Below are 16251 nucleotides of genomic sequence, written 5' to 3'. Positions count from 1 at the left end.
TTTTCTTTCTTGGAAGCTTTAGTCTCAGAATATTTGTAATTAATAGGGAGTAATATCTACCCTACACTGTGAATTTAACTCTGAGCAATTTCACAAGACAGATTCTCTACTCTGGTCTAGTCTTTATATTGCATATTTTGGAAATATCTGATGAGCTGTTCATTTTTCATCCAGATATGCTTTTTAGTATATCTTTGTCCTTTCCCAAGTGCATGGTCAATTTTACCCTACAAAAAGAGAGAGTGAATGATATTCACAAAATCTATACTGTCCAGTTCCCTTCCTCATTTGCCCATCAAATTTCATCAAAACATGGTACTAATGGGCAGGATGAAGTTAATGAAAAACTTTGAAATATGTAAATTTTCCCTTGACTTACTCTGCTTCTGCTTTCCCTGGTACTTTTGTCCTCCCACAAGCCCAATTCCAACGTCTTCATGCTGTCAGATTCTTCCTATAAGGAGAGAAAATAAATGTGCTATTCACCAGTAGTAATTGTCTTAAAAGAATACCAAAAAGAACCCAAAGGAATAAATTTCTAATGATGAAATATTTCCTGTTACTTTTTCTCCTAATGGAAATGAAATAAATACTAACGACCTCTCTACAAATCTTAGTCCAATAAGCTTTGACACTTAGTATTTGACATAAGCAAGTCACTTAATTCATCTGAATTTACAGCTCATCTGTGAAGTACAGATCATTTCATTTGCTTTAGCTACCTAATGAGTAATGTTTCTCTTTGTTCCTTACAATAGTGAGTAATGAACTTTGTAAACCTTAAAGTACTCTGCCAATTAGAATTGAGATGGAAAAAAATATTGGAAGAAAAAAGGGTCTTGAGGGCTCCCTTCTTATCTCACAGTATAGGTTACCACATCTTACTGCTGTAGGTAAGGATGACTTTTTTTAATGTGATCATATTCAAAATTAACTCCATAGTTAAATTATTCCCAACTCTGATTCTCATCAAAATGAGAGAAGTAAATCAAACTTTTCATTTTCTTTGTTTTCTCTGACTTTAACATTTAGGCAAGGATATCTTATTTCCTTTAGGTTATCTCCTTTCTATTATTATCATAGACTCATAAAATGTCACAATGGGGAAGAGAATTAGTGTTTCTCTCCTCCAATTACTGAAATCCAATGAAGTTGAAGTAATTTGCCCATTGGTAAGACAAAAATTAGAATTCATACTTGAAGTTGACTAAAATACAGGCTTCAAATCCAGCAAAGCTTGAGAAAAAGAAATAACTAAACCCCAGCTCTCCCCAGTTCTTAGGATAGGTGTCATTTGGGAAGTAACAATATTAGGCACGGGATGTACTGAAGAACTGTTGAGTTAAATCAAACTTCACTTTATGAGGAAAATGTAGAAGTGGAATCTGGAGGAATATGTAGAAGATTTGCCATTCATTTCTATTTAGGAATGGCAATCCAAACTATTGACTCTCTATATTATTTTTTAGGTTTTGCCCAGAGACACAATCATCCAGTGGAAAGAGCAAAGGACTACATAGGAGTCAAAAGACAAGGGTACTAAACACATGTAATTATAGTGGGAAATCCTATTTATCTCACCATTGCCTATTTCTTTTTTTGTAAATGTGAGAATCATAATAATTTACATTGCTCTACATGTTTATTCATTTTGATTCAACAGCCTCATTTTGTTACTTTTCCAAAAAAGAACAATTTGTGTATTTTTCTATTTCTACTTATTTGTCTTTCAAATATTTTCAGTTTTTATTCTATGCTCCAGGAGGATTTGGTTGGTTGTTGTCCTTCATTTTCTAAGAAGATCAATGCCATTATGTCTTGATGCTTTGGTGATGTCTTTGCTTGTTTGTGAATTGGATTTAAGTCTGGCAGAATTTCATAAAGTCATCAGCCTCATTCTCTCTTTCTGAGTCATTAAAGTCCAAAGGCAGGAGAAAGGTCAAGATGACAAGCAATGACCTGGAATGAAATGAATGACTTTGCATCTACCATGTCAGATTAAGCTGAATGTGCTCCACAGTTCCTGCTTCAGTTGTCTTCATGGCTATTGGAACAAATTATTCTCATCTTCCCATTCCATCCAGGAAAAGTAGAATAGGGAATAGAGAGGATCTGAAATTTGCTAGAAGAAATTACTTTAGCTCTGTGTCTGAGCAGATGTGGAAAGAGAATAATAGAGTCTCAACAAAGCAAGAATTCAAGAAGCTGTATGGTTCAAACTAATCAAATCAATTCCTTGATCACTCTCAAGTACTCATCTAGACTTTATTAAATGAGTCCAATAAGGAGAAACTCACTTTCTCTCGGGTAACCTATTTCATTTCTAGCCGGCAGTAATTACTTGAATTTTAAAAAATTATCTAGAACTAAAACCTGCTTAACAAAAACAAAAACAAAACAAAGGGAAAAAAAAAAGAAAGAAATCTAGGGAGAAAACAGTGACTAACCTTGGTAAATCGCCAGGGATCAGCTAGAAAAGAGGTCTACACTGAAAATGAAAAATAAAACTTCCTAGTTCCAAAAAGTTATTTCACCATTTTTTTCAATTTTTGTAACAAAATTATTGTTTCCATAGCTTAGGAAATATATTCAAAAGATAGTTCCTAAGAGAGCAAAGACATATAACTTTGCTGATTCCTCAGCTTAAATATTTTTGTATAGTTTGTGCTCAGTGCCACATTTCCCAGAACAATGCATCATAACTAGAATTTTATCTTTATTTCATTTTTTGTGCAAAGCCCTTACTGAGCACTTAGCCTTATGCAGGATTCTGAAAGGGATAAAGGAAAAAAAAATAGAGTTCCATCATTAAAGACACATAATTGAGAAGTATAAATTAATGTACATGAAACAAGACAAAATGAAAGTATAAAACCATATGTCTATGTGGTAAAGGCCAGAAACATCTTTTGTATAATGATCTCTTCTCTCTATTCATATCAACTTCAATCAGGATCTCATAATTTCTCTCCTCTGTTATTTCAATAGCTTCCTATTTAGTTTTCCTATTTCAAGTCTCTTCCTACTCCATTCTTTCTCCAGACAGCTTCCAAAGTTTTTTTCCTAAAACACAATACTATGTCACCCTCTCCCTTGCTAAATGAACTATGGCAGCTCCTTATAAGCTTCTAGGATTAAATAAAAACATTTCGGTTTCACATTCAAAGAACTTTACAACTTGGCTCCTTCCTCTCTCGCCAGTTTACGTACACATTATGCTTTCTTTGATCCAACCACACTTTGTTATTTGCTAGGCTTCATCCCATTTCTTGTCTCTCTATCTTAGCCCTGACTGGTCGTTATTCATGAAATACTCATCCATTATATTCTGCCTCATTGAATTCCTGATTTCCTTCAAGATTCAATCCAAATGCCACCTTCTACAAGAAGCTTTCCTTGAGCCCCATCCTGCTGCCTGATATCAAAGTCTTTCTCTACAGTGCCATTATCTTTGGTTTGAATTTGTCTTGTATTTACCTAAATATGTCCATATTGTCTCCCTCATTTGAATAAAGCTTCTCAAAGATAAGAACTCTTCTTGTTTGTCTTTATATCTCTCATGTCTGGTATATAGTGTAGGTTTAATATTATTAAGGAAATAGAGGGGAGTTTAAAATATCAAACAGCAGGGGAAAGTTATAAGTTGCAAGAAGTGAGGACAATCATAAAGTGCCTATTATATGTCAGGAACCAGGCTAAATATTTTACAATATTGTCTCATTTGGAGCTCCACAAAAAGTCTGCATCAGTAGGTTTTATTATTGTTTCTATTTTTATAGTTGAAGAAACTGAGGTTGGCAGATGTTAAGTAACTTGCCTAGCTAGTAAGCATTTCAAAATGAGAGGAACCTACTACAAGTTGGATTGAAGAAATAAGCCCCAAGGCAAGTGATTTAGATAAGGAAAGTATCAGTCATTCCCCAATTTTTTTTAAAAACTTGGTCTCAGTAGCCAGCCAAAAGATCTATTGATATTTCATAGGTACAGGAAATAATCTTTTTGGCTCTTGAATTATCAAGATTATCCAGGATTCTAGGTCATGGAAATAATTGAATAAATAAAAATCAATAGCAAAGGCATTTTCATACTCACATTCATATCAATATTGAAATGAGAACGTTTGAGAGATGAAAATATCCCTCGGCCCATCATCTAATCAAGCTCTTCTTGATCTCACCCCAGTTCTTGTCTTCCTCTGAAATCCTCCTAAATTCAAAAACTAACAAATTCTTTATTCTAGATCTCTTGCTCTAAAATTATTTCTACCTTTTAGTGATCAAGAAAACCTAGATTTTTCCAGAAGATTCTTCATCCCTTACCATACTGTTCAATGTTAGCCACTCCTGTTACACATTTTGACACACAGAATAGGAGGAATAAGCACACTATTTGCTCCCAGTACCATTTCTAGACTTTCCCTCTACTACAATCATTGAGAAACTCTTATTCTTTTGGAGTTTATCTCAATCAGTTATATTTCCAACTGACCTATACTTCTGTCAACTTTTTCCCTTCCAACCCCATCCCTTCTCAAGGACCATTTATTAAGTACTAATTATGTATTAGGAGCTGGGAAGCAATAACAAAAATGTGATATATCATACCCATGAGGAGCTTACATTTTACAAAGATAAAAATACAGTGAGAACACACACAAAATAAATGCAAAATAGTATACTAAGAATAAGGAGAGAATTAGGAAAGTATCTATAGTCTAATAATCATGAACCCCCCAACATTTCTAACCTAATTTCACATTCCCTCCTTCCATTCATTGAATATTTTTTCTAAATTGAACTATTAATTATGCCTTGAACTCAACATGCCAACTTCCAATGCCATATTTCCACTTGCCTGAAATTCACTCCTTTCTTATTTCTCTTATTCATGAATTCTCTTTCTTCAAAGATCAGCGTGGGTACCCTTTCTTCTTCATAGTTACCTTTAATCTTTTCATTTGAAAAGATTTCCTTCTTCAAATTTTCCTAGAGAGGTTGGTATGGATCTCTCATCTGCCCTACACCACTGCTTCCTCACCTAGTTCAATAGACCTTTCAATTCCTGAGGTTTAAGATAGGCAATTTATTTAATATAAATAGCATTCAGTAACCACCAGTTTAAAAAAAAAAAAGTAATTCATCAGAAGATAAAGGCAAATATAAGAACTCCACCTACTCAATTCTCTGGCATCTCAGGAGTTCCTCATAAAGGCACTGAAATTATCTTTACATGTTGCTTACCAAAAGGGCCCACATATGCATCCCAGGTCAATCTACTTGAAGGTCTAGTTAACCCAATCTGACCCAAATCTGTTTTTATCTCATCATAGTTCCAGTTGGTGGTAGGGGAGTGTGGGGATCAAATTAAGCCATCTTACTATTCTGGACTACATCCCTTCTCTACCTTATACTTATTTTTGCACACATTGAATTAACTCATTCCCACCCTCTGTAAAATGGGGACAAAGACTGTTTAATTTTCCCTTATATTCCTAGTTATTATTTTAATGCCTAGTTCATATTGAGTACTTAATAAATACTTGCTGAATTGAGAAAATAAGAAGGGCCCTTAGCAACCATAGAGATTGATTTCTCCTTCTTAAGAAAGGGAAAATAAAGACTAGATAGGTGAAGTAATTTTCTCAAAGTCATTCTGTAGTTAGTTGACTATTTTTTTTCTTGTTTAGAGTCAATTGCAATCCTCTGTGATCCCTATGGCAGTAAAGTTTGGAAGGCTTTTTCTTATGGACAAGAAAGATTTTAAAAATGTTGTAATATAAAATTTTAAATAACTTTTTAAAATATTACCACACATAAAGTGGAAAATAAGCTTATCTTATTTCATCTGTGAATTTTTTTTATATTTTCGTTTATATTTTAAGATTGATATGACAATAGGTAATTGGTACAACTTTATTTTTAGAACATAATAAGGACTTATAATTTTTTTTAAAAGTTGGATTCAGAAAATATAAAAATGATCCCAACTGTAAAATTACATAAATTTTAACAACTTGAGAAAAGATAATTAAATGAAAAACAATCAACAGAATAATATATTTTTCAAAGGAACATCAGAGCAACTGTTTCACATAATAATAACAACACAATAGGAGAGAGGGAAGGAGAATAAGAATAGATGGAGGCATCCTTGGAGAGAGGCAGCAAGACAGGGGAGAGCTGATTTCAGCCTCAGAAAGATAATTTTCTTGGCAAAAACACTGGAGTGCTTCTCAATTTCCTTCTCCAGCTGATTTTACAGATGACAAAACTGAAGCAAATGGGGTTAAGTGACTTGTCCAGGGTCACACAGCTAATATCTAAAGCTGGGTTTCAGTTCAGGTTTCCTGACTCTAGGCCTGGAGCTCTATCCACTGCACCACTAACTTCCTTAAGCAAAGATCCATTTTTTCAGGTAGGTAGGTAGCCCTGAGATAGATGGAGAAGAAAAAGGAAGGAATTTCAGCCAGAGAAGCAGCATAAGCAAATGCTCATAATAAGAAATAAAAATGAGGAGGATTACAAAATGGACCAACTATGGTCTAGTACAGTTTTGTTGCCATTTAAATTCAGTTCAAGCATATCATAGAATGTAATTTCTATTTGGTTGAGAGATCACATCAATTTCAACTTCTCTGCCTCGTGCTTGAGACCTACCCCAGTTTTGTCACACTCTATCTCCCTAAGTTTGCTATTTAGCTATTCTCAAAATGAATCTCACTCCATCACTTTAGCCAGGCTGACACTTTACTTCCAAGAAGACATCATACTTATTTCCTCCTCTAGAAAAAAATTCCAGATATAATTCTAGATTGAATTCCAACTTGGCTGATTAGTTTGGTCATTTTGAGAGTAGTTTTAATACCTACATCTCTTTAAGTCAGTACAAAGGCTTATGTGAACCCTCAAAGCTTATTTTTAACGTTTTTTTTAAGGGTTAAGTGACTTTCCCAGGGTCAAACAGCTAGAAAGTCAACTTTCTGTGGCCAGATTTGACATCAGATCCTCCTGATTCCAGGATCAGTAATCTATCCACTGAACCACCTAGCTATCTATATTCTTAACATTTTAAGCAATCTTATATCTGTTTTTTTTTAAAGGTTAATAAAATCCTGAACTCTCGCTGTTGTCCAAAAATCTTTTAAAAATAATCTTGATATCTGAGGCCACTTTTAATTTATCTGAACTAGGACAATCATTTTTATTTTCAAAGTACCCAATACTATTCATTTTACTTCCTAAATAGCTGCTAATGTTATGCTACAAGAACTACCTACTCTTCCACATCCCTAGGGAATAATCACTCTCTTTGCTTTTGATTTTATGAATTCAGATATTCTTCAATATTCCTCAGATATCTTGTTATAGGTGGAACATGAGTGGGGAGTAGTACTCCTTTACTGGTAATCATTCATTTCTTTTTCCAGCTTCAACACTGAGATAAAGAACATAATTTGGAAAACACCGGGTATGTTACTATTATACAGCATGGCAACGACTGGACTTTACTTAGCCCTGAAAAGTATTCTTTAAATTATCTGTTCCCTAAAAAGGTTTTTATCAGGCAGGCCTTCCAAGCACTGAAAGCTAAGGGCTAGAACAATATCCAATTCTTCTTTTTTTTTTTTTCATCTGTAATGTAATTATGAGTTTACTGGTCACTGAGGCACTGCAAAGGGGTCCATTCATTTCTATCCCTTTTCCAATACCATTTGTCTATCTGACTGTCTGTATTGTATTTATGACTACATTTGTAGTGTAGTATTAGAGTGAACAATGTCCTATAAGTGCATGAAGATATGGAAGTCTTTGATTTTAGTGGCAGTGGGGGAACTCCTGCTGTGGAAACCCTTTCCACTAAGGCCGATTACAACTCAGGCAACATAGAGATTGAAGTGATTTTCCTAAAGTCAATCAGCTATTGAATGCTCAGAAATAGCATCTGAATCTAGATATCACTGACTCCAAAACTTGTTCTTTATCTGCTATTCCACATTGCTTCTTATCCTAAAAACAGTCACATACTTCAAAATACTAATACAATTATCAGAAAGTCTTCAAAACTGTTCAGTCCTCCTGAGACCTTTGTGCCCTCTAGTTCATTCACTCACTTCCAGGCAGGAAGTAAGAAACATTTCCTTCTCTGAGCCTCAGTTTTCTCCCACGCAAAACCACATCAAGTGTTCGTTCCAGCTTTAATTTCAGAAAAGGTTCTAAACATCTCAAACCATTCTATTCAATAATGAAGTAGCAAAAAAATATTAGCCAAATCTTCTAATTCCTTTGCATCATGTTCAAGAACCTTCACATTATCTTTCTATCTTTGTTTCATATGAATTCCCTTCATATCATACATTTTGCATTCTATTTAAATTGGAGGATTTTAAGTCTTACAAACGTACATGACACATTTTCATATTTATACCTTCACTCACATTGTTCTGTCAGAAATCTCCATCTCTTCTTTTTCACTTCTTAAGTTACTATCCATCCTTCAAAATTTATCTCAAAAGTCACCACCTTGATGAAGCTTTGTTTTAAATCCACCCTCCACCCTCCAATTTTCTGCATTGGGTCTTTCCAATTTGTTTTTCACCTCTGTAATATATTTAAATTTATCATTATGTCTTCCTCCACATGTACCCATTAGATTAAGCTCCATGAGGATGAGTATTAAAACTTATCTAAATTCTCTAACCTCCCCAGTGCCTAACACAATGCTTCTGTGCTTAGTATGCTTAGTAGACACTTAATGAATATTTGTTGTATTTCATCATGCTGAATTTAATGAAAGATTCCAATTCAACTGAATAAATATCAACAGCAATTTTTGCTTACTTAAGATGTATATACTCTGATCTTGCAATACTGATCTCCTTGCTATATGATGAACAAGACACTCCAGCTCTTGGCTCAGAACATCTTCTCTGGCTCTCCCTCATTCTTGGAACACTCTTGTTCTTCTACTTTGTCTACTGATTCTCTGGGTTTCCTTTAAGTCTCAACCAAAATTCCATCTTTTACTGGAAGTTTTGCCCAGTCCTTCTTAACTCTAGTTCCTTTCCTTTCTTCATTATTTCTTATTTACTCTGTATATAGTTTATTTTGTATGCATTTACATGTTTTATGCCCCATTAGATTACAAGCTTCTTGAGGGCAGGGACTTTTGCCTTTTTGCAACCCTAGTAATTAACAAATACTTAGAACATAACTTAACAAATGTTGCTTGCTTGATTGTACACAAACTATGAATATATTATTTAGGTAGCAGAAATTCACATGGCAAAGTGGTGTAAATTTTCACAAGTTTTATGACTGAACAGATCTTTGAATCAAACATTTCTGAACTCAAAGAACAGTCTTAATATATGTCATAGAACACTTCAATAATTTAATCCTAAAGAATGAGGTCGATGAACAAATCATTGAAACAATCAATAATTTCATTAAAGAGAATGACCAAAAAAACTTAGACAACATACCAAAATTTATGGGATATAGCAATAAAAGTACTTTGGGAAAATTTATATCTCTAAAAATATTTTTAAAAATTATACATTAAAAAAAAGAGATAGACAAAAGCACACTCACAGAGATTTTTCATTGCAACTGTTTCCCTATCTCCTTGTATCATTATTGTCTTTTCACATGATACAATCTATTTTGCTGGTCAGAATTAGATCCCTAGTAACCATTAACAGGTGGTTCCCGTAATATTCCTGTACCACAATTTGTTTATCCATTTCTCAATTGATTGACATCTACTTTTTCAGATTTTTAATAATGGTAGTTTTTTATTTTCAAAATACATGCAATGATAGTTTTCAACATTCACCCTTGCAAAACCTTGTATTCTAAATTTTTCTCCTTCCTTCCCCTAGATGCAAATAATCCAATATAAATTAAACATGTTTAATTCCCTTTAACATGATTTTACATTTATAATGCTTCACAAGAAAAATCAGATCAAAAAGGAAAAAAAGTGAGAAAGAAAAAAAAACACAAGCAAACAACAAAAAAAGGTGAAAATATTATGTTGTGATCCATATTTAGTCCCCATAGTCCTCTCTCTGGATGCAGATGGCTCTCTCTATCACAAATCTATTGGAACTGACCTGAATCACCTTATTGTTAAAAAGAACCAAGTCCACCACAATTCATCATATAATCTTGTTGTTGCTGTGTAAAATGTTCTCTTGATTTTATTCACTTCACTTAAAAATCAGTTCATGTAAGTCTCTCCAGGCCTTTCTGAAATCATCCTGATTTATATCTATTTAGGTTATACTTCTTTACTATAATAAAAAAGTGCTACTATAAATATTTTAGTATGTGAGAAGCCTTTCTTTTTATCACTGATATTACTGCTGAGATACAAGCCTATCAGAGGTATCTCTGGATCAAAAGGTATAGACACTTTAAGCACTTTATCTTAATACCAAAATGATTTCCCACATAGTTGTACTAATTTATAGTTCCATCAAAAATGGATTAATATTACTTTCCACAACTTTTCTAATATTGATTTACTCCCACTTTTTGCTATCTACAAATTTGTTGAGTGTGAGGTAAAACTTTATCTGTTATTTTTAGATTTGTATTTTTCTTATTATTACTGCTTTGGATATGATTATTAGTAATGTGCAATTCTTATTTTAAGAACTTATTCAAATCTATTCTTTGACCACTTTCCTACTGGGAATGGCTTTTGGTCTCCTTAATCTCTTTTAGTTTTCCATGTCTTAGACATCAAACTCTTATTAGAAATGTTTAATACAAAGATTATTTTCTCAGTTATCTCCTTTTCTCTTTATCCAAGATGCATTAATCTTTTGTGTAGAACTTTCTATGATCTGAAGCTTCTCCCATTTTGCAAATTTTTCCTATTAATACTCTATAGTAATAAATTATGGAACACCATAATCTCAGAAGAATCAAGCATGAAAATAATTTTCAAAAGGTTCCTTAAATGATGTGAATATAAAACTTTTTCCATGACAGTATGGCTCCATGGAGATGACATGGCCTCTAGCAACAAGTCACCAATTTTCCTGACAAGGATCCATTAATCAGAGCCAGTCTAGACTATAAGACTCAAAGCTTTCAAAAGTCTACATCCAAGGTGAAGATTTGGAATGGATGGAGAAAAATTCACATTGCATTTTCTGGATGTCAAGAGGAAGTTCTTTCCCGCCCTGGATAATTTTCCCTATCTCCATTACTATTTCCAGAACCTATTTCCAGAAAAGGATAAAAGATGATGTTCCCATAGGGCAGAAGAAATTAATCAGAGACCCCCATCATAATCTCAAGGATTATTCAGCCACTAAATTGTTCTTGTTTCATTTCATATCAATGATTTTTGGGAGGAAGGAAATATGGTTGTTTATGGCCTATTGTCATTGACATTCTGGCTTCCTCCTTAAGTAGGATAGCCATCTTCACTTTTCAAAATTGTCTTCACATTATTATAGCATTTTATCACACAACAATCCTATGCAGTCAGCAAGACTCTTTGATAGGCACAATGTATATGTGGGTGTGAGAGGGGAGAGTGTGTGTATGTGTCTATATATCTACATATATGTACATAAATATATTTTTTCTTAACTGTAGCTTGCGTGAAGTGGTGGTAGAAATGAAAGTGGGGGAAGAATAAAATAAATAAATTGTGTAGTAGAAAACCAAAGAATAACTTACAAAGAAGTAAAGAAAAAAAAATGGACATTCATGAATACAATATCTTCTACTAATATATGTTTATATATATATATGTATATATATATACATATATATATATAAAATCCTCTCTCATGATCTGTGAACACATGACAATGTTCTCTTTTGTTTTGCTTTATTTTGTTTTATATTTCTTTTTTCTTACTTTTTCTTTCAAATAAAATAAATTTTAAAAAATACAAAATTAAAAAAAAAAAGAAATTAAGGCAAAAAAAGGGAAATTATTTGTTTGAAATGCCACAGATAATTAGTGCCAGAACAAAAATTAAAACTCAGGTCTCTCCTCCTATGACTCCAATATGACTTTTTTTTTTTTTTTTTTTTTTTTTTTGCTGAGGCCATTGCCCAAGGTCGCACATTAGGAAGTGTCTGAGATCAAATTTGAACTCAGGTCCTTCTGACTTTAGAGCTGGTGCTCTATCAGCTTAGCCACCTAGCCGCCCTGACTCATACTATTAAAATACAATGGAATCCAAGATTTCATAAGACTGAGAAATTGAGAATACCAAAACTAATTAAAGGATGAAGAGCTAAAACTTAAGCTTGAGCTCTGACCCCATAGGGAAAATGGATTAGAAGATGATCTCTTATAAGCATATAATTTAGCAAATCATTAGTCTATGAAGAAATCTCCAAAACCTGGAAAAATTGAAAGAAAAATCTTTTCTCTCCTCTACTTCCACTCCCAACATCTGCACACATATGTGAACTCTTTCATAATCATTATGCTGTTATCATACTAGTTATGAAATGAGTATCTTTATCCAGATGATTCCAATAGTCTCATACTCAGACTTCCCACCTCTTCTATCCATCCTTTACATCATTTAGCCTTAGTAATTCTCCTAATGCCCAATGCTGATCTTGTCATTCACAAGCCTTCAGGGACTCCCTATTGTTTACCAAATAAAATAGAATACATGATCCCATCATTCAAGTTCATCCTTTCCATTTGGCTTTAACTGATGTTTCTGGCCTTACCCTTTCCCCTCAAATATTATCCTAGTTAAATTGAACACTTCAGTCCCCTCTTCTCATCTTTTTTTCATCTCTCTGCTTCTGCTCCCCTGAACCTCATGCCAGGAAAGAATTCCTTACTTCCTTAATTTCCATGTATTAAAGTTACTTTTTTCATTCTGTTTGGGTTCCTTCTCCTCTTCTCCACTTCCATTCCTTGAAAAAAGTAAGATTTCCTTCCTCAAATTTCTCATAATATTTTTCTTTGCCTCTTCTTTGTACATATTTCACTCTCCTTTTCATTCCTTCAAAAGTTGCTTCTGTGTTTGCCTTTTTCTCCAATAGGTTATGAGCTCTTAAAGAGCTGTATCATAATTATCATAATTATCACCAAACCACAAGATATAGTACCGTGTTTAATCATTTTTAAATATAATTAAATAATGTGGTTTATATCAAAATATCCTTTGATTGTGGGTTATTTAAAAAACATTTAGTACCATATTTCTTTTTGTTTTGAAAATATAGTCACTTTATTATAAAATTTTTGACAGTATACATGCATGAGTAATTTTTTTAATAACATTATCCCTTGTAATCATTTTTTCAAATTATCCCCTCCCTCTCTCTACTCCCTCCCCTAGATGACAGGCAATCCCATACATTTTACATGTGTTACAGTATAACCTAGATACAATATATGTGTATAAATCCAATTTTCTTGTTGCACATTAATTATTAGCTTCCGAAGGCATAAGTAACCTGGGTAAATAGACAGTAGTGCTAACAATTTACATTCACTTCCCAGTGTTCCTTCTCTGGGTGTAGTTGTTTCTGTCCATCATTGATCAACTGGAAGTAAGTTGGATCTTCTTTATGTTGAAGATATCCACTTCCATCAGAATACATCTTCATACAGCATTGAAGTGTACAGCGATCTTCTGGTTCTATTCATTTCACTCAGCATCAGTTGATGTAAGTCCCTCCAAGCCTCTCTGTATTCCTCCTGCTGGTCATTTCTTACAGAGCAATAATATTCCATAACCTTCATATACCATAATTTACCCAACCATTCTCCAATTGTTGGACATCCATTCATCTTCCAGTTTCTAGCCACTACGAAAAGGGCTGCCACAAACATTTTGGCACACACAGGTCCCTTTCCCCTCCTCAGTATTTCTTTGGGATATAAGCCCAATAGCAGCAATGCTGGATCAAAGGGTATGCACAGTTTGATAACTTTTTGGGCATAGTTCCAAATTGCTCTCCAGAATGGCTGGGTTCTTTCACAACTCCACCAACAATGTATCAGTGTCCCAGTTTTCCCACATCCCCTCCAACATTCATCATTATTTGTTCCTGTCATCTTAGCCAATCTGACAGGTGTGTAGTGGTATCTCAGAGTTGTCTTAATTTGCATTTCTCTGATCAGTAGTGATTTGGAACACTTTCATATGAGTGGATATAATTTCAATTTCATCATCTGAGAATTGTCTGTTCATATCCTTTGACCATTTATCAATTGGAGAATGATTTGATTTCTTATACATTAGGATTAGTTCTCTATAGATTTTGGAAATGAGGCCTTTATCAGAACCTTTAACTGTAAAAATATTTTCCCAATTTGTTAGTTCCCTTCTAATCTTGTTTGCATTAGTATTGTTTGTACAGAAACTTTTTAGTTTGATGTAATAAAAATCTTCTATTTTGTGATCAATAATGATCTCTAGTCCTCCTCTGGTCATAAATTCCTTCCTCCTCCACAGGTCTGAGAGGTAGACTATTCTCAGTTCCTCTAATCTATTTATGATCTCATTCTTTATGCCTAAATCATGGACCCATTTTGATCTTATCTTGGTATATAGTGTTAAGTGTGGATCCATATCTAATTTCTGCCAGTTTTCCCAACAGTTTTTTTTTTTCAAATAATGAATTTTTGTCCCTAATGTTGGTATCTTTGGATTTGTCAAAGACTAGATTGCTATAGTTGTACCCTTTTTTGTCCTTTGTATCTAATCTGTTCCACTGATTGACTGTCTATTTCTTAGCCAGTACCAAATGGTTTTGGTGACTGCTGCTATGTAATATAGCTTTAGATCAGGTACACTTAGACCACCTTCCTCTGACTTTTTTTTCATTAGTTCCCTTGCAATTCTCAACCTTTTATTTTGTTGTTATGAATTTTGTTGTTATTTTTTCTAGGTCATGAAAATAGTTTCTTGGGAGTCTGATTGGCATAGCACTAAATAAATAAATTAGTTTGGGGAGCATTGTCATCTTTATTATATTCTCTTGGCGTATCCAAGAGCACTGAATGTCTTTTTTTTGTGGCAAGTGTTTCGTAATTTTGCTCATATAATTCCTGACTTTTCTTTGGTAGATGGATTCCCAAATATTTTATACTCTCAACATTTGTTTGGAATGGAATTTCTCTTTGTATCTCTTGCTGTTGCATTTTGATGGTGATATATAAGAATGCTGAGGATTTATGTGGATTTATTTTGTATCCTGCCACTTTGCTAAAATTCTGAATTATTTCTAATAGCTTTTTAGCAGAGTCTTTGGGGTTCTCTAAGTATACCATCATGTCATCTGCAAAGAGTGATAGTTTGATTTCCTCATTTCCTACTCTAATTCCTTGAATCTCTTTCTCTGCTCTTATTGCCGAAGCTAGCGTTTCTAGTACTATATTGAATAGTAATGGTGATAGTGGGCAACCTTGTTTCACTCCTGATCTTACAGGGAAAGGTTCTAGTTTATCGCCATTACATATGATGCTTACTGACGGTCGTAAATATATGTTCCTGATTATTCTAAGGAATAGTCCATTTATTCCTATACTCTCAAGCGTTTTTAGTAGGAATGGATGTTGGATTTTATCAAATGCTTTTTCTGCATCTATTGAGATGATCATATGGTTTTTATTAATTTGATTATTAATATGGTCAATTATACTAATAGTTTTCCTAATATTAAACCAGTCCTGCATTCCTGGTATAAATCCTACTTGATCATAGCGTATTATCCTGGGGATGATTTTCTGAATTCTTTTTGCTAATATCTTATTTAAGATTTTAGCATCAATATTCATTAAGGAAATTGGTCTATAATTTTCTTTCTCAGTTTTCAATCTACCTGGTTAGGTATCAGTACCATGTCTGTGTCATAAAAGGAGTTTGGTAGGACTCCTTCATCCCCTATTTTTTCAAATAGTTTATATAACATTGGAGCTAATTGTTCTTTAAATTTTTGGTAGAATTCACATGTGAATCCATCTGGTCCTGGGGATTTTTTTCCTGGGGAGTTGATTAACAGCTTGTTCTATTTCTTTTTCTGAAATGGGACTATTTAAGCAATTTATCTCCTCCTCTGTTAATCTAGGAAGCCTATTTCACTTATCAAATTTATTGGCATAAAGTTGGGCAAAATAATTCCTTATTATTTCTCTAATTTCCTCTTCATTGGTGGAGAGATCCCCCTTTTCATTTGTAAGACTAGCAATTTGATTTTCCTCTTTCCTTTTTCTGATCAGATTTACCAAAGTTTTATCTATTTT

The sequence above is a fragment of the Sminthopsis crassicaudata genome, chromosome 3 (assembly GCF_048593235.1).
Source record: "Sminthopsis crassicaudata isolate SCR6 chromosome 3, ASM4859323v1, whole genome shotgun sequence".
Classification (NCBI taxonomy): domain Eukaryota; kingdom Metazoa; phylum Chordata; class Mammalia; order Dasyuromorphia; family Dasyuridae; genus Sminthopsis; species Sminthopsis crassicaudata.
This window is presented reverse-complemented; position numbering follows the sequence as displayed.